The 26,676-nt window shown below is 51.9% G+C and overlaps 1 long non-coding RNA gene across 1 annotated transcript; it reads left to right on the top strand.

Moving 5' to 3' along the window:
- The first annotated feature begins 10,348 nt into the window (after positions 1-10,348).
- LOC138849627 (uncharacterized) lies at positions 10,349-16,296 on the top strand. Its single transcript, XR_011388598.2, has 4 exons — positions 10,349-10,437; positions 10,654-10,694; positions 11,925-12,070; positions 15,756-16,296. It is a non-coding gene; the product is annotated as an uncharacterized LOC138849627 (long non-coding RNA).
- Positions 16,297-26,676: the final 10,380 nt, after the last annotated feature.

Here is a 26,676-nt window from a genome sequence, read left to right as displayed (position 1 = left end):
AACTGGCTCCTTAGCTTAGCCTAGCCCTGGCTGTTGTGGGCATTTGGGGAAGGAATCAGCAGATGGAAGATCTCTGTGTGTGTGTGTGTGTGTGTGTGTGTGTGTGAGAGAGAGAGAGAGAGAGAGAGAGAGAGAGAGAGAGTCACTCTGCCTTTCAAATAAACAAACCTTTTAAAAAAAAACTTCAAGGCCGGCGCCGCGGCTCACTAGGCTAATCCTCCGCCTTGCGGCGCCGGCACACCGGGTTCTAGTCCCGGTCGGGGCGCCGGATTCTGTCCTGGTTGCCCCTCTTCCAGGCCAGCTCTCTGCTGTGGCCAGGGAGTGCAGTGGAGGATGGCCCAGGTGCTTGGGCCCTGCACCCCATGGGAGACCAGGAAAAGCACCTGGCTCCTGGCTCCTGCCATCGGATCAGCGCGGTGCGCCGGCCGCAGCGCGCCAGCCGCGGCGGCCATTGGAGGGTGAACCAACGGCAAAGGAAGACCTTTCTCTCTGTCTCTCTCTCTCACTGTCCAGTCTGCCTGTCAAAAAAAAAAAAAAAAAAAAAAACTTCAGTATTTTACAACAGAAGGGGTGAATTTTAATATAGGCACAAGTAAAAACAATAATTTAGGCTGCTGGGAGAAGGATTTTGTATAATATCAAAAGAATTGAAGTGTATTACATATGTGTGTAACAATCACACTCTAGAGGGTGAGAGAGGAAAGTTTCTGACCTAAGTAACTTTAGAAATGAGTAGAGCATCTTAGACTAAGGCAAAAGGAACTGTATACAGCTCTGTACTCCAGCTATGTTGCTTCCCACAGCGGGACAGGTTAGCATTTGTGTTGGAATTGAACATTTAAGTAAATGCATAGCAGGAGCCAAGCTGCTGGATGTTAGAGCAGGAATTTACAGATAAGCAACAGATTATAGTGGATTAGAGTTAAGACATCAGGATGAACTATATTAAGCTTAATAGAGATACAGATAGTTACATAAAAAATTGTAGATGTGTGTGCTGGTATACACACGTATGTTTACTTGCTCTGTAAATAGAGTGAGCCTGGAAACAAGGGCACTCCACTTGCAACAGGCACCGCTAGCACCAGACGTTGGCTTCTAATGCCCTTTTCCCACTAACGGAACCAAGGCACTGGGAGAAATGACTGGTTCAAGGACTGGGGCAAGAAATATACAAGATGAGCCTGGAGTTTTTTGTAGCTCCAGAAAGTAAGTAAGTTGTTTTAAAAGAAAACAAAACCTACTAGGATGAACATAGGAGCCAGTTGAAAGAGCTCCCAATGGTGAAATCTAGAATAAACTGAGCAAAAGAAATAAAGGATTCTTGGATTATAAATATATTTATATATAATATTTACAATATTATATATTTACAATATTATATATCCTACTCTGTTCTATATTATAAATATTCATCGATCCACTGTGATATAATTAAGCAATGGAGGAGGAGAGACAAGTCACCTTTGCAGAAGAATTCCAAAAATTTACATAATTAGCCATTGTGTCTTCAAATAGGTGGACCACAGCCCCACACTCCCTATGTGCGGGTTATACACAGGGGCTTCCTTTCTAAGAGTACAGTATAGAAAGAAGGTTTTAAAAAAATCAACTTTCTGGTGGGAAGTCTGACAATCACCCCCTCAGCCAGGCACTCGGGCTCAACATCAATACCCTAAGTCATGGTACCAATGTGATGACGCAGTCTCTCTCACCAAGCCCAACACCCAAGCTAACCACAAGAAAACATGAGCCAGATCCCAGGAGAGCAACATCCTACAAAGTATTTGACTGGTCTCCAAAACGATCAAGGTCATCAGAAAGAAGACAGATCTGGGAAAGGAGGCATGAAAGGCGATGTGATGTCCTGGCTGGGATCCTGGAACAGAACCCGGATGTTGGACAGAGCTAAGGAGACCCAAGTAAAGCATGGACTTCAGTTAACGAGAATGTACAAACGGTGACACACTAGTTGGACTGAGTATGCCATGCTAACGTAGGATGTTAATCACTGGGGAAACTGGCTGTCGGGTACTTGGGAACTCTTTGTATTCCTATCTCAGGTTTTCTGTAAAAGTGAAATGGTTCTAAAATTAAAGTGTATATTTTTTAAAAGATTTTTATTCATTTATTTGAAAGGTAGAGTTACAGACAGTGAGAGGGAGAGAGAGAGAGGTCTTCCTTCCATTGGTTCACTCCCAAATGGCTGCAACAGCTGGAGCTGTGCTGATCCGAAGCCAAGAGCCAGGAGCTTCTTCCTAGTCTCCCACGCATGTACAGGGGCCCAAGGACTTGGGCCATCTTCTACTGCTTTCCCAGGCCACAGCAGAGAGCTGGGTGGAAGAGGAGCAGCTGGAACTAGAACCAGCACCCATATGGGATGCTGGCACTGAAGGCAGAGGATTAACACACTGAGCCATGGTGCCAGCCCCAGAGTGTATATTTTAAAAAAAAAGAATTGATCAGGCTAGCTCTCTCTCATTTGAGGACCACCTTTAATACTCCTATTATTTTCATGATAAAATTTGTGGGGGCTGCACAGTCTAAAACTCACTGGGTCAGGCTCACAGCCTGAAGACTCATACAGGAGATGATGTTGCAGAATTTCTTCCTAAGAAACCTCTGTGTTTGACCTTTCAGGTCCTCACTTCCAAGATGACAAAGAAGGAACAACAGCCATGCTAAAAAGGACTGTGGCCACAGGCAGCCTATTCAGTACATGAACTGTGCTCAATGAGTGCCCAAGGTCAAGGCCATTAAGAAGTTTATCATGGAGCCAGTGCTGTGGCACCATGGGTTAAAGTCACCACCTGCAGCACCGGCATCCCATGTGGGCACCAGTGAGTCCCGATTGCTCCACTTCTGATCCAGCTCTCTGCTATGGCCTGGGAAGCAGTAGAAGATGGCCCAAGTCCTTGGGCCCCTGCACCTGTGTGGGAGACCTGACTCCTGGCTTCGGATCTGCTCAGCTCTGGCCGTTGGAGCCATTTGGGGAGTGAACCAGCGGGTGGAAGACCTCTCTTTCTCTCTATGACTCTCTGTAACTCTGCCTTTCAAATAAATAAATAAATCTTTTTAAAAGTGGGGGAAATAACAAGGAAAATCTTTAAGGAAGAGTGGGTCGGTGCCCATTTACACTTTACCATAAAGGACAAGTGAACATTCAATAAATGGGTGGACTAGGGGAGACTTTGGATGCTGTAGCTGGTCACGAATGTGCGAACACCAGCAGAACACCAGAGCTCACAGGAGTGTGGGAGATGCGCAGAAAGATGAGGGAAGGAGGGAATCACACCCTCCTCTCAGGAGCTGCCTGAGACCAGACTCAAAAGAGGCTTTAAAAAGAGTTCAAGGACACCAATGCTACCATGCGCACCTCCTTGATTAACCCAAAGTGCTCACTCCAAGTAAATAGTGGCATGCTAATCAATGAGCGCCTACCTTACACATCACCTTTTGTCCTTTCTGTGTTAACTGTCCCTGATAGTGGTTCATCCCCTCCCTGCTCTGCTCTGGAGCCTGAAGTTCCTCCTTGCCTTGGGCTCGAGCCTGTGCCCACTTATTCGCTATTAAAAGTAACACACAGGGGCCAGCACTGTGGCTTAGCGGGTAAAGCCTCCACCTGCTGTGTCAGCATTCCCATATGGATGCTGGTTTGAGTCCTGGCTGCTCCACTTCCGATCTGGATCCCTGATAAAGGCCTGGGAAAGCAGTACAAGATGGCCCAAGTCCTTGGGCCCCTGCATCCATGTGGGAGACTGGAAAAAAGCTCCTGGCTCCGGATCAGCACAGCTCCAGCCATTACGGCCATTTGGGGAATGAACCAGTGGATGGAAGTCCTCCCTCTTTCTCTCTCTGCCTCTGCCTCTCATATAAAATTAATTAATTAAAAAATACCAGTGAGGCATGGGCTTGCTTTCTGAGCCCCTAGCCTTTGGTAGGTTAGATTCCAATTACCAGCACCTGTCAAAGAGCTGTCAAGGTGGTGGGAGGCAAAGGCTTGCTTAAAGAAAGAGAAGGAAGATTCTGGAATCTGGGTGCTCTCTGGGGCAAGCAGGCAACAACTGCAAGCACCCAACAGAAACTTGTGCTCAGCACTTCCATATCTGCCCTGGGGCGGCAGAGTCATCCTGGCAAAAGCCTGGACATCAAGGGTTCAAATAGGAAGCATTGCTTGATCCAAGTGCCTACCAGCTCAGTGCCACAGAGTTGCCATCTACCCAGCTCCCACTACCTAATCCCACCTGCTGGGCAGCCTCACCTGTTCTCTTTTGTTTCCTTTTCTTGATTTATTCTGCTCCTCCCTGCACTTTGCCCTTCTCTCCCTTGCCTCCCTGCGCAGACATTTGGGCCTGTGGTTCCCCCAAACCTTCCATTCTTAACTTTCATTTTCTTCCACCAGGGGTCGGCTTTGTTTCTTTTCTTTTCTTTTCTTTTTTTCTTTTCTTTCTTTCTTTTCTTTTTTTTCCCAAGCTGATGCAGCCAGAGGTCTTAGTACAGAAACAGCCACAGGCTGTCCAGGCCAGGCCACAAGCGAGATGCTCTGCGGGGTGGGATTTACCCAGGGCAGAAGGAGGTCGCCGAGGGCGAGGTTGGGACCCCCTATGTCACCAAAAGTTCCCGTTCACGGGAGTGTCAGACAAAGACTCCTGGGGTGGGAATATCAGGAAGTGTTGGCGGGCTGGTTCGGTCCTGGCACCGAGAGGTCCATGCAAATACCTGGGCAGTGCAAACAGCGGCTGCGGGGTGGGGTGGGAGGCACTCTGCAGGGTAAAGGGCCTACAGACCAATGCACTCTCAGACGCCCATGGGTCGGTGCCCAGACGGTGGAGTGGGGATGGTGGTGGAAGGGTCTGACTGCCCAGGTCCAACGGTCAAGGCAGGTTCGTGCGCCGAAGCAGAGATCCGGCAGACAGGCTCTGTGCCTCCAATCACTGCACCTGCTGGGCGCGCGCAGCCGCAGCCCATGGCCTACCAACCCAGGAGGGGCCTTGTCCCCCACGGCCTTTTCTTTTGGTCATTCTTTCTTCCGTTGCTTCTCATTTGTATCCATGTGGCTGCAAACCTAGAAAAGCACCCAAATATAAAAGTCAAGTCGAATTTAAAAGCTTGGGTCTTGTGAGCTCCCAACGCTCACTCCCCCCCCCCTTTTATTTAAATTGTGTTTCAAAACAACATGGTGACTTTTGGACAAGATTTTTCTGTTTCACCCATTCCACAATAGAGACGCAATGAATGCGGCTGGTGCAATGTTTGGCTGTGTCAAATTCAGTCCCGCAGGCTGGCTTGGGCCAGCACTGGGGCTCTGCTTTGTGTTATGTTCACGGAGAAGATATTAATTAAAAGAAATACATGATTAAAAAGTAATGAGTTGAATAAAAATTATCTCAGCTCATTTTCTGATTATGTTAATTGTTAAAAACCCTTCAATCACGCGGTTACAGTCAATGGGCTTTAATGTGAAATTAGTGGGCTCTTGATAACTTACAGTCCAGAATAATCCTGGCGGCTTAGTCATCATTCCTAATAACAAGGATGTTGCTAAGAACAGAAATTTTACGTGATTTTGATCCATTCAGCCCTCCCCCACACGTATCATTTAAAAAAAAAAAAAAAAAGGCTTAACCCGCCCGCGATTTCCAACTTCCCCTGCCACGGATCCGCCGCGGCCTTGGTGAGAACTTGAGTCTGCTGCCCAGCCTCTCCCGCTGCCCAGCCTCTCCCGCTGCCCGCTTGCTGCAGCCCCTCGCCAGTGCGTCCGCGGGTTGCCCGCTGCTGTTCCCGGTTTGGCCGCCCGGAGCGTTTAAGAAGCCCAGCGCGCTGCTCCCCTGTCCGTCCCGCGGGACCAGGGCGCCCAGCCGCTCCTGGGGCCGCGCTGTGGAGCGAGGGGCGGGGAAGAGAACGGAGCCCGCGGCGATCAGGGCTGCAGAGGCCGCGCGGCCGCCGGGGGACCTCGCGCCGAGCGGCGGACTAGTGGGCTTGCGCGTCAACGTGTCGGGACCGTGGCGAAGGGCGGCGCAGGGTGGCAACGCAGGGCAGGCAGAGCTGGGGCACGTTTGTGATTGTGCGAGTGCGCGCTTGCGGGGCTTTGCATGCCACGCAAGTAGAGAACCACCCCCCACTGCGCCCCAAAGCGCCAAGAGAGGGCGGGGGATCGAGTGAGCACGGGAAGCTAAAGGTCCCCCTGGGCCTCAGAGCTTGGGCCGACCTCCCAACACAGGGCGGGGTGCACAGTGGGCGCTGCACGGGTTTCTGTGGGATCCTAAGGAAAGCTGGTGAAATTCATGCCTGATTCTCTGATGAGCGAGGATGGCGGGGCGTCCTCAGCAGCCCCTGGCCCCGAAAGCTCCTCCTCTACCTGGGACCAAACCCAGAGCAGAGGCTGGGGCGCCGGGCGGAGTTTAGGAGGGATGGCTTCGGACCTATCTCGCGTCAGCACCAACCCCGTCCACTACCCGTGAGCCGAAGGCAGGAAGAGATGAGCCGCCCCACCTTTTCGGCTGCGTGAGACAAACAGGTCCGCTCAAATTGGGCCTATGATGAAGGTGTGATGGGGAGGGTGGTGGGGTTCTGGACCTGCGGCAGGCGTGGGCGCTGGCTTGACTGAGGCCGCAGGGATGGGCTCTGGGTCACAGTGCACCTGCTGCTGGACGTTGGGGAGCCTTAAGACTTCACATTGGAGGCGCGTTCACACCTTGGCCAACCGCCACCCACTGACCAGCTAGAGTTTGGAGGTACCTACTGCAGACTCAAGCTCCAATCCACAGCCCCCCCGCCCCGCGCGCGTGCATTTAACATTATAGATACACACATACACCCAAGTCTGTAGATATTTGTGTGCAGAAAGTCTGGGAGCTTGGGGGTGGGGAGGGAGTCAGAGGACATGAGTGTGTGTGCGTGTTCCACGCTGATTCCTAGTGCATGAGGTTCTGTGTGCCTTTCTCAAAGCTTCCTTCAAGACTGTCCGTCTGGAAGTGGCAGAAGAGGCCTGGTGTTTCTTCATTTCTTTTTCTGTTTCTCTGGCACCTTTAACAGAGCTATTTGCTTTTAACGGCTTTAAAAAAGAAAAGGAAAGAAAAAAAGTCCCCTACCTTCTCAAAGCCCTAACAGCTAACACTTTTCCCCAGGGTTGGGGGGGGGGGGTGAGGGGTGGGATCAGTGGTGGGCTGGGAGGAGTCCCAGGACTGCTTCTCCTTGTTCACTCTCTATTTGCATGCGCTGTTAGGCTGAGGACCATTTTAAAATAAATAACAATGAACAGGAATGGCATCTAGAGGGCTCGTCGGCAACATTTAAAAGCCAATAGAGTTTATAATTCTACTCTATCATTTCTTATTGATTAGAGTAATCAAGATAAAAAGCTAGCCGGGCTCGGAGAACTTCAGCGGCATATCATTAAAGATAAGAGTCAGTTAATTCTGGAGCTGGGGTAATGTGGCTGAAATGAAGAGTTCATTTGCATGAGACGCTGAGCCCAGTAACAAGGGGACAAAAATCACTAATTAGGATTGCAGAGTGTCGCCCTCTCTGCAAGCACCCTTTCCAGGCCGCGGACCGAGCGGAAATTCGCGGGTAGGTAAATCTAGGGCAGGACGGAAAGCGCTCGTCTGGCCTTAGAGATGGCGACTGTCGCCTTCGCAGCTCTAAGCCACCCCCAACCCCCGCTCCCGGGGCCGTCCAATCTGGGTGGGAACGGGGGTCACTCGGGTCGGACCCCTCCCCCCATCCCTGGCCGTCTCACCCACACCCACTCAGGCGGCCTCGGTGGGGCGTCCTGCCTACTCCCTTACGGGGCTCGCGCGCGAGGGTCTGGTGCCTACCTCCTGATTTCCTGTGGGGAACTCCCCTTAGAGCGCAGCGCCTGCGTGGTCAGGGGCGCAAGTGCAGCACAAGCCCCACGGGGAACTCGGGACCTTTGCCCCGGCCAGGATCACCGAATTAAGCCCGGGCTCCAGGGCCAAAGTCACGACACACACACACCCCGCGAGCCCCGTCCGGATGGCAGTCCCCTCTGCCTGACCTGCCATCCCCCACAGCGCCGCTCCGTGGGCTCGCGAGGGAGCCTGTGCGCGTGCGGCGTGGGCCTGGCTGTGCAGGAATGTGTGTGCGAGTGCCCAGCTCTTGGGTAAATGTGTGTTTTGCGGGCGTGTTGCTACACAAATGTGGGCTTTCCATCGGTGCGCAGAGTGTGATACACACAGGTGATGTGCGTGGTACGGGATGTGAGTGTAGCACCTCGGGGGGGCGGTGGCAAGGAGAGGTTCCCCAGGGGAACAAGTGCGGCAGGTTTCTCAGCTTTGGGTCCCACGCGTGCGGTGGGAGTGGGAGCCGGCTCCGGAGGCCTCGCGGCGCCCTGGGAGCCTGGAGTGCAAAGCGGGAGCCGGAGCCGAGGCTTCGGCTGTGTGGCTGGGGTCGGGCGGGGGGCAGGCGAGGCAAGGAAGGAACGCCTTCGTGCGGTCCGCGGCCTTGCCCACTGCCCCCAAGCGAAGCAGCCGCGCCGCTCGGCCGTGGCAGGCTCCCCCGACCCACCAGGGGGAAACGAAAATGATCCCCAAGGCAGCCAGAGCCCGCTCCTCGGGAAGAAAGAAGGCGCGCAGAAGGGTGACTACTCGAGTAGCCTCGGCCCTGCTCCGCCCTCGCGGGCTTGGGCTTCAGGTCCTCCGCGGCCCTCCCACGTCCCGGGTCGGGGGAGCCTGGGGCTGTGGACCCAGTCCCCGACCTCCAAGTTGCTTCCCCGGAGGCCGGGAGAGGGGCGTGCGGCTGCTGGGGCGACCCCTCCCGGACGCAGGCGGAATGCAGCGCCGGGAAGCCGGGCCCGCGGCCCACACTCCGCAGCCGCCTCCTGCGAACTAACTTTGCCCCCTCGTTAGGCGGCGGCAGACGGGAATCAAGACCGGTGCGGGATAATTGCAGGTGTCAGCGTGGAAAGCCGAAACGTTTGCACACTAGCGGGGATGGCGGCCCGCGGCTTCCCGCGCTCGCGCGCGCACGGCGCACCTGCGGCCGCGCGCCTGCAGGGCTGCGCGCCAGTGAGCCGCGGGGTGCGTGGGGCGCCCCGCAGCCGGGGGCCGCCCGCGGGGAGGTGGCGCGTCCCCGCCGCGTCGGCTCCCCGCCCCCATGCCTCTCCCCGGGGCGTGTTTTGTGTCCCTGCACAGCTGGGGACTCCCTCACCACCCAGCCCCGGGCCTCGCCATACAGAATAAAGTCAGTCTGTATTTAATGGTTATGGCGGATGTGAGGGGGATTTGGCGGAGGCCGAGGAGGGCCCTTGGCTCTCAGACCTCGCTCCTGACGTCGTGTGAGTCTACCAACCCACCACGACCCCATATTCTTGTGCTGGTGTCTGACTCGCATGAGAAGCGAGCTGATTTTTTCAGGACATAGCTGGGAAATGTAGTGACTGATAATAGAGATTTCTCTTTCATTTTTTACGCTTGACTTGGTTATTGTTGCTTTTCTTTTCCCGCGATTCCTTCTGCGGATTAGCCCTGACTTCGCCACTATTGGCGGTCGAAGTGGCCCCGAGTCGGGATGACAATTGACGGCGCTCAAGGGATTGCCCATTCTGTGCCTGTAAGGACGGATTCGTGCCGGAGAAAATCATCAAGTGGAGGCGGAGAATAAAGACCGTTCCGGGGGAAATGTATTCATTGAGAAGGCTTCGCCCAAATTGCTTCTAAGTTTTTTTAATGAAAAGTACCGATTGCAGCAATCAGCGGCTTTTTGGCGGATTACAAATCTGGAGGGAGCTGCGGCGCGGCATTGAAAAGTGCCCCCGCCTTCGCACGGGGCAGCCCGAGGGGCGGGGGTCCCGCCGCGACACAAAGGCGGGGACTGGGCGAGCCGGGGAACGGGGCGCGGAGCTGTCCGCCCCGGTGCGGGCGTGGCCGTGGCTGGGAGGCCCCCGCCGAGGAGGGCGAGGGCCAGCGTGCCGGGGGCAGGGTCCCCAGGGCGCGGGGAGTGGGGGGTCGACTCTAGCGCCCCCACCTCCTGGTGAACTCTGGGCATCTGGGGGGGGGGGGCGCCGAGCCCTTCACCTTGGAGGACGCGGGAATGGAAGGTGCGACCTGGGCCTCCACCCGCTCCCCCGGCCCTCGCACGCCAGTTTTTGTTCTTTGGGGTTATTTGGGGGGGGGGGCATTTTTTGCAAAGCTAGTGGAAACCCCGTCTTCCCAGAGCGTTACACGCAGGAGGCGCGGAAGCTGGAGTCCTTTCTGGGCGGGCGCAGGAGGACCCCGCTGACCCAGATGCACACCAGTGCCGGGTGCCACGGAGAGGCCTGCGCGCTCGCGGCCGCCGCGCCCCCCTGCTCGGGAGGCGGGGAGTCCCCTGGGACACGGGGTGGGGGGAGCCGGGGAAGGGAGAGGCGCGAGGGCAGGGAGACACCACCGCTCCCACCAAGGCCGCCATCTGCGCGTTCAGCCTGCCTTTTCGTAGGTTTGTCTTTTAAGACTGTGCCTTCGCAAGGGCGTGGGAGGGTTGGTTTTTTGCCCCCCGCTCCGACTTCTTCGAGGCCCCCCGAAGTAAAGAAGGGGAAGCAGCAGCGAGGCAGGGGCAGGGAAGGCGGGGGGGTGGGGGGGGAGCTGCGCCCCCAGCCCCGCCGCCCGCGCAGGCCAGCGGCGGCCCTGACGGTTTAACTTTCTTCCTTTGCAGCTTGTCAAGGCGCCCGTGGCTTTGATGGGAGGCTCCTCAAGGTGACACATTTCTGAACTTCACCCCCTTTTCAGACTAACTCCCTACCTCCTTGTTAGTGGCCAGCTCTGAACTTGTGCGGAGTGTTTTTGTGTGAGCCGGGGCTCATTCACGGGGCGCCTTTGTGGGCCTCCTCCTTTCAGGCCTCGGCGTGTTACACCAATTAAAGGCCGACGTGCTGCAAATGTAATGGGCCGCGCAGCCATTGTTTCCGACGAGCAACAAAACGCGGAGACCCACCCCTTAGATTAGGCCGTTGAAGGGGAGGTGGAGGCCGGTCAGCTTACTGAATAGTTTGTGAACTGTAATTCTGAGGGCTCATGTGAAAAAAAAAAAAAGTCTCTCCCCCACCTCCCTCTTGCCTCCCCCTCCCCAAAAGCTCCAAGAAAGAAAAAGGAAAAAAAAAAAAGTGACATCCAGGGGGCAGAATGGGGTCACTAGAGAAAAAACGTGGGTGAGGGGCTTGCTCTGCTCCGGGGACTGTCGAAGGAACGCTCAGCTCCTCAGCCTCGCTGCTCTGCCCTTTGAAAATTATCTGTGTGAGCCTCAGTTTCCCCAGCCCTAGCGCCTTGTGCCCTCATATTGGGCCTGGTCCCCGGATGTTAGCATTGTGGTCGGAGTGTGGAAAAGCCAGTTTGCCTTGGTGGGACACGGATGAGTCAGGGGCTGCAGCCACCTCCGGGTGCCTCTCTTCACCCCACCCTGCGCCCTCTCCACCCTCCAGCCCTCCCCACAGCCCAGGGTGGGGTGGGGGGCTTGAAAGCCAGCCCCTTGCCTGGGCTCCATCTCCCTCCCTGGGACCGCCTGCTCTTTCCCAGTGCCTTGCATCCATCTGGCTTCCCTAACTCTGGAAACTTGGAGGAACCTGGTTCGCCTGGAAAGGAGAGCGTCAGAACCAGTTGAGGCTACCTGCCTCGCAGAGTCTGAGGTCTGGGGAAGGCGATGCAGGTGACTGGAGGTCATGAAGCAGGGTGCTGAGCTGCAACTGGAGCTCCCGACCCGACCCGTGCAGCACTGCCACCTTCCCAGCTTGCCTCAAGGGCAGTCTCAAGGCTCCTCCCCTCACTTGGATGTCCTGGGGAGTTACAGCTCCTGAGGCTTTACTTACAAGCTCTCCGTCCACTCCCCTGCAGTCCTGTCCTCCCCCTGCCCATCTCCAGCCTTCCCAGTCCAGCTGTGTTCAACAGATGCCTGTGGCCAGCTATATACAAAGAACATCTTGTCTCTTCTAGGAAGCGTCTCTACTCTTACTCATGACGCTCCTCTCCACTCAAACTCTGCTGCCTGGAATTCCATCTCCCTCTGCATCTCCTTGTGCTACAAAACCTGTAGAATCATCAAGATTCTGCTCAAAGAACACTTCTCAGGCTGGAGCAGGGTGAGGCTGGAGCCAGGGGTGAAGGTCAGATCTCAGACAGCCTTCTGGGCCATGCAATGATTTGGGATTTTTCCCTGAGAGCAATGGGAAGCTGTTGAAGGGTTTGGGTCAGTGACATTTCTTGTGTGGACTGGACCCCTGGAGAACAGAGACCACATCCTTGTCATCTTTGTGTCTCTCTTCCTATCCCAGGGTCTGGCACATCCTGCCCCCCAAAAAATGTGCACTGAACCAATAACATCACATGCTTATCACCCAGCCTTTCTGTTAGAGTTATGGGGACAAGTTCAGAGGAAGAGCCAGAGGAAATATGTCACCGTGCCCTTCCCAGGCTGCCTCTAGGAACCCTTCCCATAGCCTGCAACCCCAAGTCACTATTGTACTAAAGCCACAACCCAGTACCTGGGTAGCTGAAAATATCCAACATGACCTGTAGCCCATTATAATATCATTATTAGGATTACCATGGCTGACATTCCGGCTCCCATCATGCACCCGACACCATGATAGTCTCAAGATTTCCTGAAAAGGCCCGAAGAAGGGTAGTCACCAAATTCCTTAAAAATCTCCATCCTTTCCCAGAAAATTCTGCCCAAACCACTCCCTGTGCCTTCAGACCACATAAAGGGATGACCCTGAACCTCTTGGTTGCAGCTCACTCTAGAGCAGGGAAATGCCTGGCAACCACTCACAGGACTTGAAATTCAGTAAATCTGTAGCAGGATGATTTTTTAAAAGATTTATTTTATTTATTTGAAAAACAGAGTTACAGAGAGAGGCAGAGACAGAGAGAGAGGGAGAGAAAGAGGTCTTCCATCTGCTGGTTCACTCCCCAAATAACCGCAACAAACAGAGCCAAGCTGATCCAAAGCCAGGAGCCAGGAGCTTCCTCTAGGTCTCCCACATGGGTGCAGGGGCCCAAGGACTTGGGCCATCTTCCACTGCTTTCCCAGGCTATAGCAGAGAGCTGGATCGGAAGTGGAACAGCCGGGACTTCAACCAGCACCCATATGGGATATTGGTGCTGCAACCAGGACTCTAACCCACTGCGCCACAGCACCGGCCCCACAGGTTGATTTTCAAGTTGGTAATTTTATATGAACTTCAAGTAATGTCATCAACATCCAAATGGTCCTTGGCCACCCCGCTGTAGAGCCTGCCCACACTCCACCTTGAGTATGCACTTTTGCTTTGCTAATAAAGCTTGTTTCTGGGGCAACACTGTGGCTTAGGGGTTAAAGCCACCGCCTGTGGCACTGCCTCCTGTGAGACACTCCCTGCTAATGTGCCTGGGAAAATGGCAGAAAATTGCCCAGGTCCTTGGGCCCCTGCACCCACATGGGAGACCCAGAGGAAGCTTCAGTTTGGCCCAGCTCGGGCCATTGCAGCCATTTGGGGAGTGAACCAGCGGATGGCAGATCTCTCTCTCTCTCAACTTTGCCTTTCAAATAAATGAATCTTTAAATATAAGTAAATAAAGAAATCATACTCCTCTACTAATCTTCAATCTATAGTGCAATGTTGGAAGTAAGAACTTGGACTCTTGAGCCCCTCCAACCTCATTTCCAAATCCCTTACTGTGCAGACTGGGTTGTAAGCACCAAGGTGGCAGGAACCATGTCACAGGGTCTTTGAATTGATACTGGCTCCTTGCTAGGAATTCAGTACCTACTCCTACATGCTTATTCACTGACTAAAAGTGTATACAAGGAAAATAATTTAAAATCAGGAGGCATGCCATACTCTGTGTCATCACCTCGGGAAATACCTGCAACCACTGCGAAGCCTCGGTTTTCTCATAAGTAAAATGGGACAATGCTATTTAGCTCATGGATTGTGAGGCCAAAGGCTATTCATAGGAGAATGACTTGGTTTTGAAGGAATGCATTCATGAGTGAAGATTAGTGTGTGCCCTGGCGCCAGGGCAACAACCAGAGATGAAGGCACCACTTTAAAATGACAAAAGCTGGGGGCTGGTATTGTGGTATGGCTGGTAAAGCTTATGCTGCCTTAGACATTCATACCAACATCCCATATTTGGGCGCTGGTTCGAGTCCCAGCTGCTCCACTTCTGAACCAGCTCCCTGCTAATGTGCCTGGGAAAGCGGTGGAAAACGGCCCCTGTCTTTGGGCCCCGGCACCCACGTGGAAGACCTGGAAGAAGCTCCTGGGTCCTGGCTTCCATCCGGCCCAGCCTTGGCCATTGCAGTCATTTGGAGAGTGAACCAGCAAGTGGAAGATTCTCTCTCTCTCATTCTCTCTCTCTTTCTCTCTCTCTCGCTCTCCTCCCCTCTCTTTCTTTCTAAGTATGTCTTTCAAGAAATACATCTTTACCAAAAATGACAAAAGCTGGTGGGGAGCAAGCAGGGTCGTGGAGAACCCCTATGCCTCTGCCGGCTTCCCTCTCCCAGTTGGCCCAGCACCCAGCTGGGCCCCACATCTTCTCCAGGCCGTGCCACAGCTGTGGGCCCCCTTTACACTTGGCTGCCCACACAGCTGTGCTAAGAAGCTTGGCTCAAAGAATCCCACATTCCCCGAGGCTCACAGAAAGCTGCACCTGGAGACAGGACAGCCTGATCCTGGGAAGCCATGGCGGAAATGACGCATGCTGATTCCTGCCGAGAACCAGACTACAGAGCCACAGGTGGTGAGAGCACTTGGGCCCCCAGCCTGCTGCCCACTCACCAAACTCCACTGCCTGGTGACTGTGAGGTTCCTATCCTGGTGGTCTCCACATCCTCATGGATGAAATATGAGCACAGGAACAGAGACTTCCAGACACGTGTGTGTTTGTGTGTGTGTGTGTGTGCGCACACACACGTATGTGTTAGCCTCTGAAAAACAGCAGGAAAAGACACTCCTCAGGGAGGAAAGGATGTCTTTTTAAGTTTTTACATCCAAAATAAAGCTTTCTCCAGGGACCAGCATTGTGGCATAAGGGGCTAGGCCGCCACCTGCAACATCAGCATCTCTTATGGGTGCCAGTTCCAGGTCTGGCTGCTCCAGCTCCCTGCTAATGTGCCCTGGAAGCAGTGGAAAATGACCCAAGTGCTTGGGCTCCTGGCTTCAATGTGGCCTGGACCAGTCATTGTGGCCATTTGGGAGTGAACCAACTGATGGATGATCTCTCTCTGTCTCTGTAACTGTATCTGTCAAATAAATAAATCTTAAAAAAAAAAAACCTCTCTCTACAAACGAACTACACTTGCAGAACAGAAACAAAAGAGACACAGCTTCTTACCTTTCCCTGTAACACCTTCATCTGAATATATTTTTAGCCCCCAGGAGCAGGTGTGCAAGCGAATATTTGTAGAATCTGCAGCGAAGTCAGTTAGCTCCAAGGACGCCCGGAACACAAAGCGGGTGCCCAGACGGGTGATGAGAATTGTTTGGCAAGTGCCGTCCTCCCCGTGGAGATGGCTTTCGAGAGTGTCCAGGCTAAGTTGATGCCGAGCCAGCGGCCTGCCTCCGCGGATGCTAACGTGGGAAACGAACGCGTCCTTAGCGACTTTTCATTCCAACCTGAGCTGTGCACTGCTAAATCCTTTCCCAGGCCCCAGGCCGCACAGGCTCTCTTTCCTCATTCTCGTCATTCATGACTGTCACTTCCATTCAGGCTGAGCGAGTGCGACCCTCAGTGCTTGCAGTCCGGGGTTCCAGAACCGTTCTATTTTTCTCTCATCAGATTCCTCCCCAAGAGCGCTTGTCAGATGGAGTCCGCGCCAGCTGTGGGAGTCATTCACTTTCATGGGAGGTTAACGCGGATGGTGGTGGCACAGAGCTGCAGAGGGGACCTGATGAGCACCCTCGAGGGGGCACAGCATCTGGAGAAATCTCTTGGGGGCAGAGGGAATGTGGTAACTGTGGAAGAAAGGAATGAGAGGCTGGGAGATGTCTGGCATACTCCTGGATTAAAACAAAACAAAACAAAAACAGGGGCCAGGGTTCCTTGTGGTAGCAGGTAAAGCCGCTGCTTGCCACACCAGAATCCCATATGGGTGCCTGCTGGACTCCTGGCTGCTCCACTTCCAATCCAGCTCCCTGCTAATGGCCTAGGAAGCAGTGGAGGATGGCCCAAGTGCTAGGGTCTCTGCCATCCTTGTGGCAGACCCGGGAGAAGCTCCTGGCTCCTGGCTGCAGCCTGGCCCAGCCCTGGTCATTGTGGCTACTTGAGGAATGAACCAGTGGATGGAAGATCTCCCTCTCCCTGTCTCTCCCTCTCTCTAACTCTGCCTTTCAAATAATAAATAAATCTTTAAAACAAACAAAGTTTGGTCTTCTGACCAAAGCGTGCCGCCTGGTAAGAGCTAAGCAACCCCCTCCCGGCCACCAGACAAGAGGTGGGGGAGGCAGAAACCAAAGTGAACTCAATTCCATCTGAAAAAGAATAGCCCGGGTTGGGATTCATTCCCTGTGAAAAGTTGGTGGAAAGAATACCACCATCCAAACCCTAATTTTGCTATTATGTAAAAGCTCCCATTTCTTTGCAGTTTCTGATTAGAAAATGCTTTCTGTCTGATTCTGTCTTTGCTACTGGTGTGTGACCTCTTAATTTAATTTTGGGTTTAGCTTATACAAACCAATTGCCGTGGAAGCTTTTCCCTGTGGCGCAGCGAAGGGGGGGGGGGCAGAATAGAATGTGAATAATTATATTTTGTGCACTTAATTCATTTAATTAGTAGTTAGCAAGGACCCTGCGTGTTCGCAGCCACAGACTAGGTTTACATTAGAGGCCATTAGCCTGCTTTGGAGCACTCTGGATGCAGAGAGAGAGAGGTCTGTGAACCATCAGCCTGGCTCCCAGCGTTTCCTGCTGCTCCTGCCTCTGCCAGGCCCCCATGTGAACCTCTGGTGCCCAGTGAGTCGTGACACTGCCCAATTTACCCAGATAGCCAGTGTGAGTGAAGACGCAAAACCGCATGATTTTAAAGTTAACGTTTGAAAAGAAAGTTAACATTTGATTCTTCTGTTAATTGCCTGAGCTGGCAAAGAAAATGCTTCTTCATTTCCTCGATTTCTTTCTCTCTTTTTTAAGAGTTATTTATTTGAAAGGCAGAATTACAGAAAAAGAGGGAAAGACAGGCAGACAGAGATCTTCCATCTGCTGGTTCACTCCCCAAATGGCCACAATGGCCAGAGCTGGGCCTGGCAGAAGTCAGGAGCCAGGAGCTTCTTCCAGGTCTCCACGTGGGTGCAGGGAGCTGGATGGGAAGTAGAGCAGCCGGGGTTCAAATGGGTGCCCATATGGGATGCTCGTGTTTCGGTATGCCACATGCTGACTCGCTCAATTCCTCTTTTCAAGAAGGCTGATGACCCAGGTAGGACCCTCGTATCTGTAGGGCTTGTCGGGCACCTGGGCACAGCAGCCAAATGAGACAGAGAGCCCAGACTTTGAATACCAGGCGTGGTTTTCTTTGTCACTCACAGCTGGGTGGGTGTTGGGATTCGGGGCTGCTGCATACTATGTAGACTGTACTGTTATGTAGCACCTTGGGTCTAAGTGCTGCCTCTGCCAAACACTAGCTGAGTCACCTTGGACAAACTGCTTTGACTCTCTGGGTCTCATTGCCCCCTCTAAAAAAATAACAGATAACTATTGTTAAATAAGAAGAGCTGCGACTCATAGATTCGTGAGGATTAAATGAATTAATATATGTAAAGGGCTTGGAAGAGCATCTGGCACAATAAGCTGCTGTTACTGGTGTTACCAATGTCCTTTAAAAAAAAGATTTATTTTATTTATTGGAAGGCAGAGTTACAGAGGGAAGTAGAGACACAGAGAGAGAGTGAAGTCTTCCATCCAATGATTCACTCCTCAAATGGCCATAACGGCTGGAACTGAACCACTCTGAAGATAGGAGCCAGGAGCTTCTTCCAGGTCTCCCATGCAGGTGCAGGGGCCCAAGCACTTGGGGCATCCTCTACTGCTTTCCCAGGTGCGTTAGCAGGGAACTGGATTGGAAGTGGAACAGCCAGGACTCAAACCAGCACAAATATGGGATGCCGACACTGCAAGCCACAGCTTTAACCTGCTGTGCCACAGCATCAGCCTGTACCAGTGTCCTTTGACATGTTGAAAACCAGGTGGCATAGGACAGGAAGACTAGGTTCCCAGGGTTCTGTTAAGCAAAGGGTATAGGCCCTGCATGGCTTAGCAGTAAGAGGGAAGGCGCTCACAGGTAGGAGGGACTTGGGTTTAGCTGCGTTGTGACTTTGGCTATGTCCTCTACGAGCTGCAGTTTCCTTGCATGCAGTAGGAGGACAAATGTGACTAGCTTGAAAGCTGGTCATGAGGGTTACGGAGAAAAACAGCAAGTGTCCAGCCTGGTGTCTGACCAATCCTGGGGCCTGGGAAAGTGTTAGCTGTGTCAGATGGCCTAGGTCCTTGGGCCATTGCACCCTTGTATGAGACCCAGTTGGATCTCCTGGCTCCTGGCTTTGGCATAGCCCAGCCCCAGACATTGTGGCTATTTGGAGAGTGAACCAGCAAATGGGTCTCTCTCCGGGTCTTTCCCTCTCTCCCTGTAACTCTGCTTTGCAAAATATAAATAAATCTTTTTAAAAAAATTGTCAGTCAACAGACATTTACAGGACAAGTTCTACATGCCAAAGGCTGAAATAAAAATGTAGGCTTTAGGTGTAACAATTGATTTCACAAATTTAAAGTAATTCCCCCTGAGATAAGAAGAAAAGGCAAGTGTGACCACCTCCATTTCCCCTTCTCCTACAAGGAGGGCTCATGGGGGTTGGTGACCTGTGCAAGGGTCCTGAGATGAGCAGGACAGATATGTTCTGCCTCTAAAGCCAGCGCTGTTTGCATTTCTTCCATGATCTCTTCCATGGGAGTCACTGTTTAAACACGACTCCCATGTCAACCCACGCTGCAAATATGGTCACCACGCTATGCCTACCCAAAGCAGAGAGTAAACATTCCAGAAACACCTTTTGGTGCAGGTTTTTTTTTTTTTTTAATTTTTTTATATGAATTGCTTTCTGGTCAACATGAAGCTTTATCAGAAAATCTTATGAGTCAGAATATTCCACTCCCCAGTGTGCCCATTAATCCAAATTTCAACCAAATTGTTTAGGACTTACAATGAAAAGATAAGGTTTGTTTGGCTGTTTCTCACAATGTGAGTAGGAATGTTTGGCGTGAAGATCCTCGGTGACTCAGCCCCTCAGCTGGGCCCGTACTTCCCCACTCGTGGAGGCTGGCAGAGCCATTGTGTAAGGAGTGTACTTACCTGCCCAGGTAAGCTAAAGGAGGGGGCGGGGCAGGAAGCTGCCACAGCTTCCCAAGAAGCCCCACTCTTCCTCCCTTTTACCCAAGAACCACGGTCCCTTCCCATATTGTATGCGTTCTATCCATACAACAAGATTCATTTTGATTGGGACAATTAAGACAAAAGCCACCCTGCAGATGGGTGGCAAAGGGCAGGGAGAGGGTTGACAGCACTGGAAGTCCCGGGGAAGCTGATGGAAGCCAGGCCTGCCTTGCACCTGCCAGTCTCCCCCTTGTCCTCCTCACCTACTTCCTGGCCACTGCACCAAGTGGTGTCCTGCTCTCCCACCCAGCCCTTGGCTCCCGAAAGGCCCAACTGCCACCCCCGTCCTGGGCCTGTCCTCTTTATAGAAAGTGTCTCAGGCTTCAAAATTACTGTGACGCCAGCTTTCCAGGTGGGTATTTAGATTTCCTAACCTGGAGTCAACCTTGCAACGCCCTGACTTGAAATGTCAGCATCCCATTATCAGAGTTCCAGTTCAAGACCTGGCAGCTTCTCTTCCCATCCAGCTTCCTGTTGTACCTGGAAAGGCAGCGGAAGATGACCCAAATGCTTGGGCCCCTGCCTCCCATGTGGGAGACCTGCATGGGGTTCTGGGCTCCTGATTTGGCCTTACCCAGCCCTGCCTGTTGCAGCCATTTAGGGAATGAACCAGCAGATGGAAAATATCTCTCTCTCTCTCTCCCTCTCTCTCTAACTCACTCCCTCTCTCTATCACTCTGACTTTCAAATAAGTATAAATAAATATTTTAAAAAGATCTTTCCATCCAAGTTAACTCACCCTAACATGATTGTCCCCCAGAGAACACACATTTCAATAGATCTTATCAACCTAGGTGAAGTTCTGTTTTGTGGATTTTTCTGGGGGGGAGGGGGGACAGCTCAAGGGCCCATGAATAGAGTCTCCTGTGTTAGGTATGGTACTCCCACCCCTCGTTAATGAGGTGAGGGTGCAGGAGCATGGGGCAGATGGGGGAGGGGCAATAATTGGTATCTTCCTTGTATGGCACTTGTATCAGGCTTCTGCCATGACAAATGCCATGGACTAGCTGGCTTAAGCAACAGAATTGTTTCCCATTCTGGAGGCTGAGAAATATGAAATCCAAGAGCAGTCTACTCCATTTCTGGCAAAGATTCTCTTCCTTGCATGGGAGTGGCTGCCTTCTCTCTGTCTTCACTCAGCAGAGAGGGGAGAAGAGAGAGAGCGTTCAAGTGGCTCTTACTCTTCTTAATGAGGGCACTAGCCCTTGGGGCTAGCGCCCCACCCTTACGATCTCATTGCATTTTTGAAATATTTATTAATTCATTTTTATTTGAAAGAGTTACAGAGGAAGGGAGAGACAGAGAAAGAGAGGATCTTCTATCTTTTTGTTCACTTCCCAAATGATTACAATGGCCAGAGCTGGGCCAGACCGAAATCAGGGGCCAGGAGCTTTTTCCAGGTCTCCCACATGGAGGCAGCTTCCACTGCTTTCCCAGGTGCATCAGAAGGGCGCTGGATCTGAAGTGGAGTAGCCAGGACGTGAACCTGCACCCATATGGGATGCCAGCACTGCAGGCGGCAGCTTAGTCCACTACTTCACAGGCACTGGTCATCACCTCACCGGCCCTATTTCCAAATACAATCACATCCCGGGTTATGGCTTCAATATATGAGCTTCAAGGGGATGCAAACTTTCAGCCCACAACATTCCCCTCTGGCCCCCTAGAGGGGGACTGCTGTTTGGCACCATAGTTAAGATACTGCTTCTTACACTCACGTCCCACATTGGAAGGCCTGGGTCCCAGTCCTGGCTCCACTTTTGATTCCAGCTTCCTGCTAGTGCACACCCTGTGAACAGCAGGGGATGGCTCAAGTTCTTGGTTCTGTGCCACCCATGTGAGAGACTCAGCCTGGCTCCTAGCTGTGGCCTGGCCCAGCCCAAGCTTGGCTGCTGTGGGCATCTGGGGGAGTGAACCAACAGATGGAGGACCTCTCTCTGTCTCTCTCATTCTGTCACTGCCTTTCAAATAAAAAATTTGTAAAACATTTAAAGAGATATCCTCTGCTAAATATCTGATGTCAATGTTTCCACATTCTACCTTCCACAGCATACTAGAGCCCTGTTCAGCCAGTTCTTTGACACTTTATCCAAGGATCATGTTTCCTCCGGTTCTGAATCATCTATCTCTCATCTCTTTCTTAGATCTCATTGAATGGCCTTGAAGTCTGTCTTTCCTCCATCATTCTGTCCACGGTTACTTATGTATTCTCTCAGAAGATGGAGGTGTCCTTTCCAAGGCTCCTCCTTTCTAGCTGAGTCCTTCTGAGCTTACTCCTCAAATCTCCTCCAACCTCTACCCATTACCCAGTTCCACAATGGCCAGGTATCCGTTAACAGCAGCGCCCACTTCATGGTATGGACAGAGTTCTGAATTAATCAGGGCTCTCCAGAGAAGCAATGACAAATCAACGCACAGAGACCAAGAGGAAGGAGAGAGACTGTCGGGCATTTATGGAGGCTCACAAGTCCTAAGATTTGCAGTGGGCAAGCTGGCTCCGGGAGAGCTGGGCGCGCGCTTCCCGACAACCCAGGAAGGCTGACGTCTCAGTTCCAGGGCAAAGGCAGGAAAAGGCAACATCCCAGCTCAAAGGCAGTCAGGCAGGAGAAGCTCCCTCTCGGTCATGGGAGGGTTAGCCTGTCTGTGCTTTTCAGGCCTTCAGCTGATCGGACAGGGCCCACCACACTAGGAAGGACAACCTGCCGTTCCTCACTCCTGCTCCGATGTTCAATTCATGCAGGCACTGTCACCGACATCTTCACAGTGATGTCAGCCCTGCCGAGTCGACACATAAAATGACATCACAATCCACAGCCTCATGGATCCTAGATTTGTAGGTGGACATTTGAATCCCTTGGGAAGCTTAAAGAAACACAGCCCACTGTGGTCCCACCCCCAGAAATCCCAATGGAACTGGTTTGATGCATAGCTGGCTTCTTGGAAGTTTTAAAAGCCCCTCAGGTGATTTTAATATGCAGTCTGAGGGTCCCAGTAATCAAAGGCAGTGGGCAGAAAAAGACCACAGGGGAGCTCTTTATGTAAACCCACCCCAGGGCTACCAGCAGATGACTGCTTGGAGTCTACTAGTTCAACTGGTTGAGGACCTTTATACATTTCTACTCCAACTGCAAAGGAATATCAAGCAACCCAACAGCCTAAATGTGATGCACACATACAAACAGAATTGTGAAGTCCAAAGCATTAAGCTTTGGGGAAAACAGAGATTCCCTGGATATAGGCACAGTGAGGATTTCTTCTGCATTGTGGTGTTGGCGACAGCAATGGCTGATAATTTCTGTAGCTGATGCTGTGCGCTCTCAATCCTGTAGCTGACAGTTGTAGTTAGGACTTTTCTCTGGGGAAGCTGGCTGCACCTGCCCTTCCTTGCTTGTCCCCAGTGCTGTGCCCAGAGCCGGGACAGGAGGGACGGTCTGCACAAGGGGCTGCCAGCCAGGCCTCTGTGGCAGGTGCTAGCCCCACTGCCCAAACCAGGTCGGGCCTTGTAGTTTGGCCTCCTGCAGGGTGGGAGGAGACAAATTCCTCTCTCAAAGGGCTGAGAAAGGGCCTGGGTGTGGGTGGAGTCGCCACGTTTGAGTTTGTGTAGGTAGCAGACTTTAAAAGTTTTCAGAAGGCAGAATTAAAAGATACATTGATTTTGGTGTGAAGCATTTTTTGAAACCCATGCATGATTTTTTTACACTGTGCATTTTCTTGAACCTGATTGAAGACCTCTGTATTCAGAAAACGAGTTCTGGCTTTTCCTCCTTTGCTACAAAGAGCTTGGGTGGGGTTTCGCTGTATTCTGACAACATTCACCCGCTGTGCCACAGGGGGAATAAGCAAATCAACATAGCAGGTTATGGTTCAGGGGCGGTTTTGTGCGGTATCAGAAGAAATTTTTATAGGGAAAACCAGGGTCATGTTCTGTTCCTCTGGCTTTTGCCACGGAGGACTCTGCATACCAAGGTGCCTGATTCCTCGCTGGGAATTCACCGATAGATTTAAAAGCCACGGAAGCAGCCATGCAAGGTACTACTCCTAGAGTCCCAGGTCAAGGTCCGCCATGCACCCGAAGCCTCATCCAGGAAGATGCCAAGGTGCTGGAGAGGTTGCCCCACGGAGGGACGACTGAACTGCACACTTTGGAATGGTAACAGCAACAATAACGAATCCACATTACAAAACGAAGGCATCCCACCATCAGAAGTAACACGATCTTTCAATACCCATCACCCAAGCTAAATCCCTGCCGGCTCTCCTAACGGATCTCAATCAGAAATCCCCGGTTCAAACTTGTAGGAGAGGAGGCCAAGACCGGGATGGCTGAGATCCCACGCCGGCGCCCGCCAGCGTCCAGACTTTCTGTTGGCACGGAGCTGGGCAGAATGCAGGGCCCCCTTCCCTGAACTACTGCTGCTCGGCGTCACGAGGAAAGGGGAGCACGGAACCTGGGCAGACCCGGACGGGCGGGGAGGCAGCAGAGCCGGGGCCGGGCCCCACACCGAGCCGCCGCAGCCCCGCGCCCGCGGGGTTCCGCCCGAGCCCCGGGCGCAGCCTAGCCCGGGGGCTGGCGCGATTAACTCCCGGGCCTCCTGCGGCGGCGAGGCGGTGGCAGCGGCTTCAGCCGCCTCCCGCCCGCTCCCTCGCCCTCCAGGTTCAATAAGGATTACCTCATGGAGCAAGTATGCGGGGCGGCCTGAGAATCAAAGGCGTCCCCTTGGGCGGCTGGTTAACTGTACAGTTGCTGAAACACATCCTTCCCACCCTTCCCACCCTCCCCGCGCCCGCCCCGGCCCTCGGCTTCTCCTACCATTAAGGCCAGCGAGAGCGGGGAGACGAAAATCGAATCAAAACTGTCGACCGCCAACCACAGCTTCTCCCTGGATTCTACGAAGGCCACCTTAACGATTTCCCTAATTAATGGATGACATCTTTGGCTGCAGGAGAGGCGATGGATTCGACTCTGTCTTGGGCTTTGTTAACCTTCTAATTAACTTTCGTAGGTCACCCAGGTCTCCCAAACCTAAAAAGTGAAGAGGCCCATTGTGCGGGCAGCAGTAAACTTACTTTTTCTGCTGGGGTACTTAAAAGGGGAGAACGATTATAGGCTGAGAAAAATAACTCCATTTAAAAGCTTTGTGGCCGCACAGAATGCATGTGTCCCTCCCTTAAAAAAATAATTGAAACACCTTTTATACCAATATTTCTATGCATAATAAAAACAAATTAGCAAAATGCATCTAAATTCCGCAGCATTTTCCAATGACTTTTTTTTTTTTTTTTGAATGTGAGCTTCTGCGCGCCAACAAAAGGAGTTGGGTTTAGAGAGAAAATTGCAACTGCAACAGCTCTCCGCCTTCCTGCAGAGTGAGTGCAAGACAGGGCCAGGAGCCTGGCTGCCTCCACACCAGCTCCCAGGTGTCCTGCACAGCCCGAGAGCCCAAGGACCCCCCGCAAAAGGGCAGGACTTTCTTCTTCTGGGTATAGTGCTTTCCGAGGATAGCGCTCAGAAATATTTGTAACGGTCTTAATGAGAAACCATAGTGCAAAGCCCAGACAGCATGTTGACCGGTAACACTGATCAGCAGAGCGGTTTTTTTTTTTTTTTTTTTTTTTTTTTTTTTAAGTGAGTCCCCTTGGTGCTGGCATTTTCTGGTCGGCAGCTTTGCCTGACCACACCGAAGAGCTGCAGTGCTGTTTCAGCTCCTTGGCATCTTTGAGGGGAGAGTCCACTCAGCCGGTAATGGAACCACGCAGAGACTTCTTTAAAAGCAGGTCTGCTCCCAGGGTGCTGCTCTGACACCTCTTGCACTCTGGGTCCGCAACGGCAGCCCTGGACTGTGGTTTTCTTGTTGTAAACACAACTAGGGCTACTTGTAGAAAGATACAAATCTGCATTCGGTCAGTACTGTAATCACACCAGTGCAGCCCTTTTCCTACGCACCCAGATACGTTTGCACGGTTCAGATGTCGATCCTTCTCCATTCCCTGAGCACTTGTGTGTGCTCTGCAAAATGGGAACAAGTCCTTTTCTGTATGCAGATTGGAGGTGAGGGGCAACTCTCTTCTGGAAAGCTGCCGCCAGTGGGGACGCAAGTGGTCTCATGCCCACTGGGGAAGTTTGAATGGCTGCAACCTCTCTGAAGGGCATGGTGGCATTATCTGCCAAAACTACCACATTGTATATCTTTTTTGATGTAGATATTGCTCTCTCTAGGAATTCTCCCTGGTGGTACATCTGCCCAAGTTACAAAATGATACACTGGTTGGGCATCCCTAATCCAAAATCCAAAATGCTCTGAAATTCGTCATGCACAACAATTTTGGTTTTTGGATTTTTGGATTCTAGATGTTCAGCAGGAAGAGTGTGTGCAAACATACGGCAAAATCCAAAAATCAAGTTGGTGTTATGGTTCTGCTGGTTAAGCTGCCACCTAGCCCCAGCTACTCCACTCAGGATCCAGCTTCCTGCTATCAATGAGCCTGGGAAAGCAGCAGATGGTGGCTGACACCCATGTGAGAGACGTGGGTGGAGCTCCAGGCTCCTGGCCTTGGCCTGACCCAACCCTGGCTGTTGCAAGTATTTGGGGAGTGAACCAACAGATGTAAGACTTCTCTATCTGTATCTGTATCTGTATCTCTATATCTGTATCTCTTTCTCTCTGTGTCACTTTGCTTTTTAAGTAGATAAAAATAAAATATTTTTAAAAATAAAAAAAATTCCAAATCTGAAACACTTCTGGTCCTAACATTTCAGATAAGGGATACTGAATCTGTACATAAAATTCTTGGCAGCATTGTTGTGACAGTGAAAAATTGAAAACAATCTAAGTGTTCACCAATAGGAAACTGGTCAAAGAAACCCAATGCCACAGCAGAATGGAATATTATGCAGCCATGCATAGATGGGTGCTCATTATGGACCAACTTGGAATGGGCTCCAAAATAGCCTGTTAGGTCAAACAAGCAAGAAACAAAAGGCCCAGACATGGTGTAGAGTATGCTACCATTGCAGGGAAAGTTGGGATTTGATATAAAAACTTTCTTCTAAGAGTTGTTTTTTGGAAAAGAGAACTGAGTAGATGAGGAATAGCTGTGAGAAGGAGACTTCACTGTAATATTTTTATTTTTTGAATTTTGTACTGTGTCAATATATCACCTATTCAAAAAATACAGAAGACTGAATATTTAAAGGGAATTCTTGACATTTTCCAATGTGCTCTGTGCATAGCTCTGCACAATTCAAGACTGGCCCAGTCTTAAACTGCCCTATTCCTTTCC

Source organism: Oryctolagus cuniculus, chromosome 5 (genome assembly GCF_051225735.1).
Source record: "Oryctolagus cuniculus isolate XC-2025 breed Fujian yellow rabbit chromosome 5, ASM5122573v1, whole genome shotgun sequence".
NCBI lineage: Eukaryota > Metazoa > Chordata > Mammalia > Lagomorpha > Leporidae > Oryctolagus > Oryctolagus cuniculus.
This window is presented reverse-complemented; position numbering and strand designations above follow the sequence as displayed.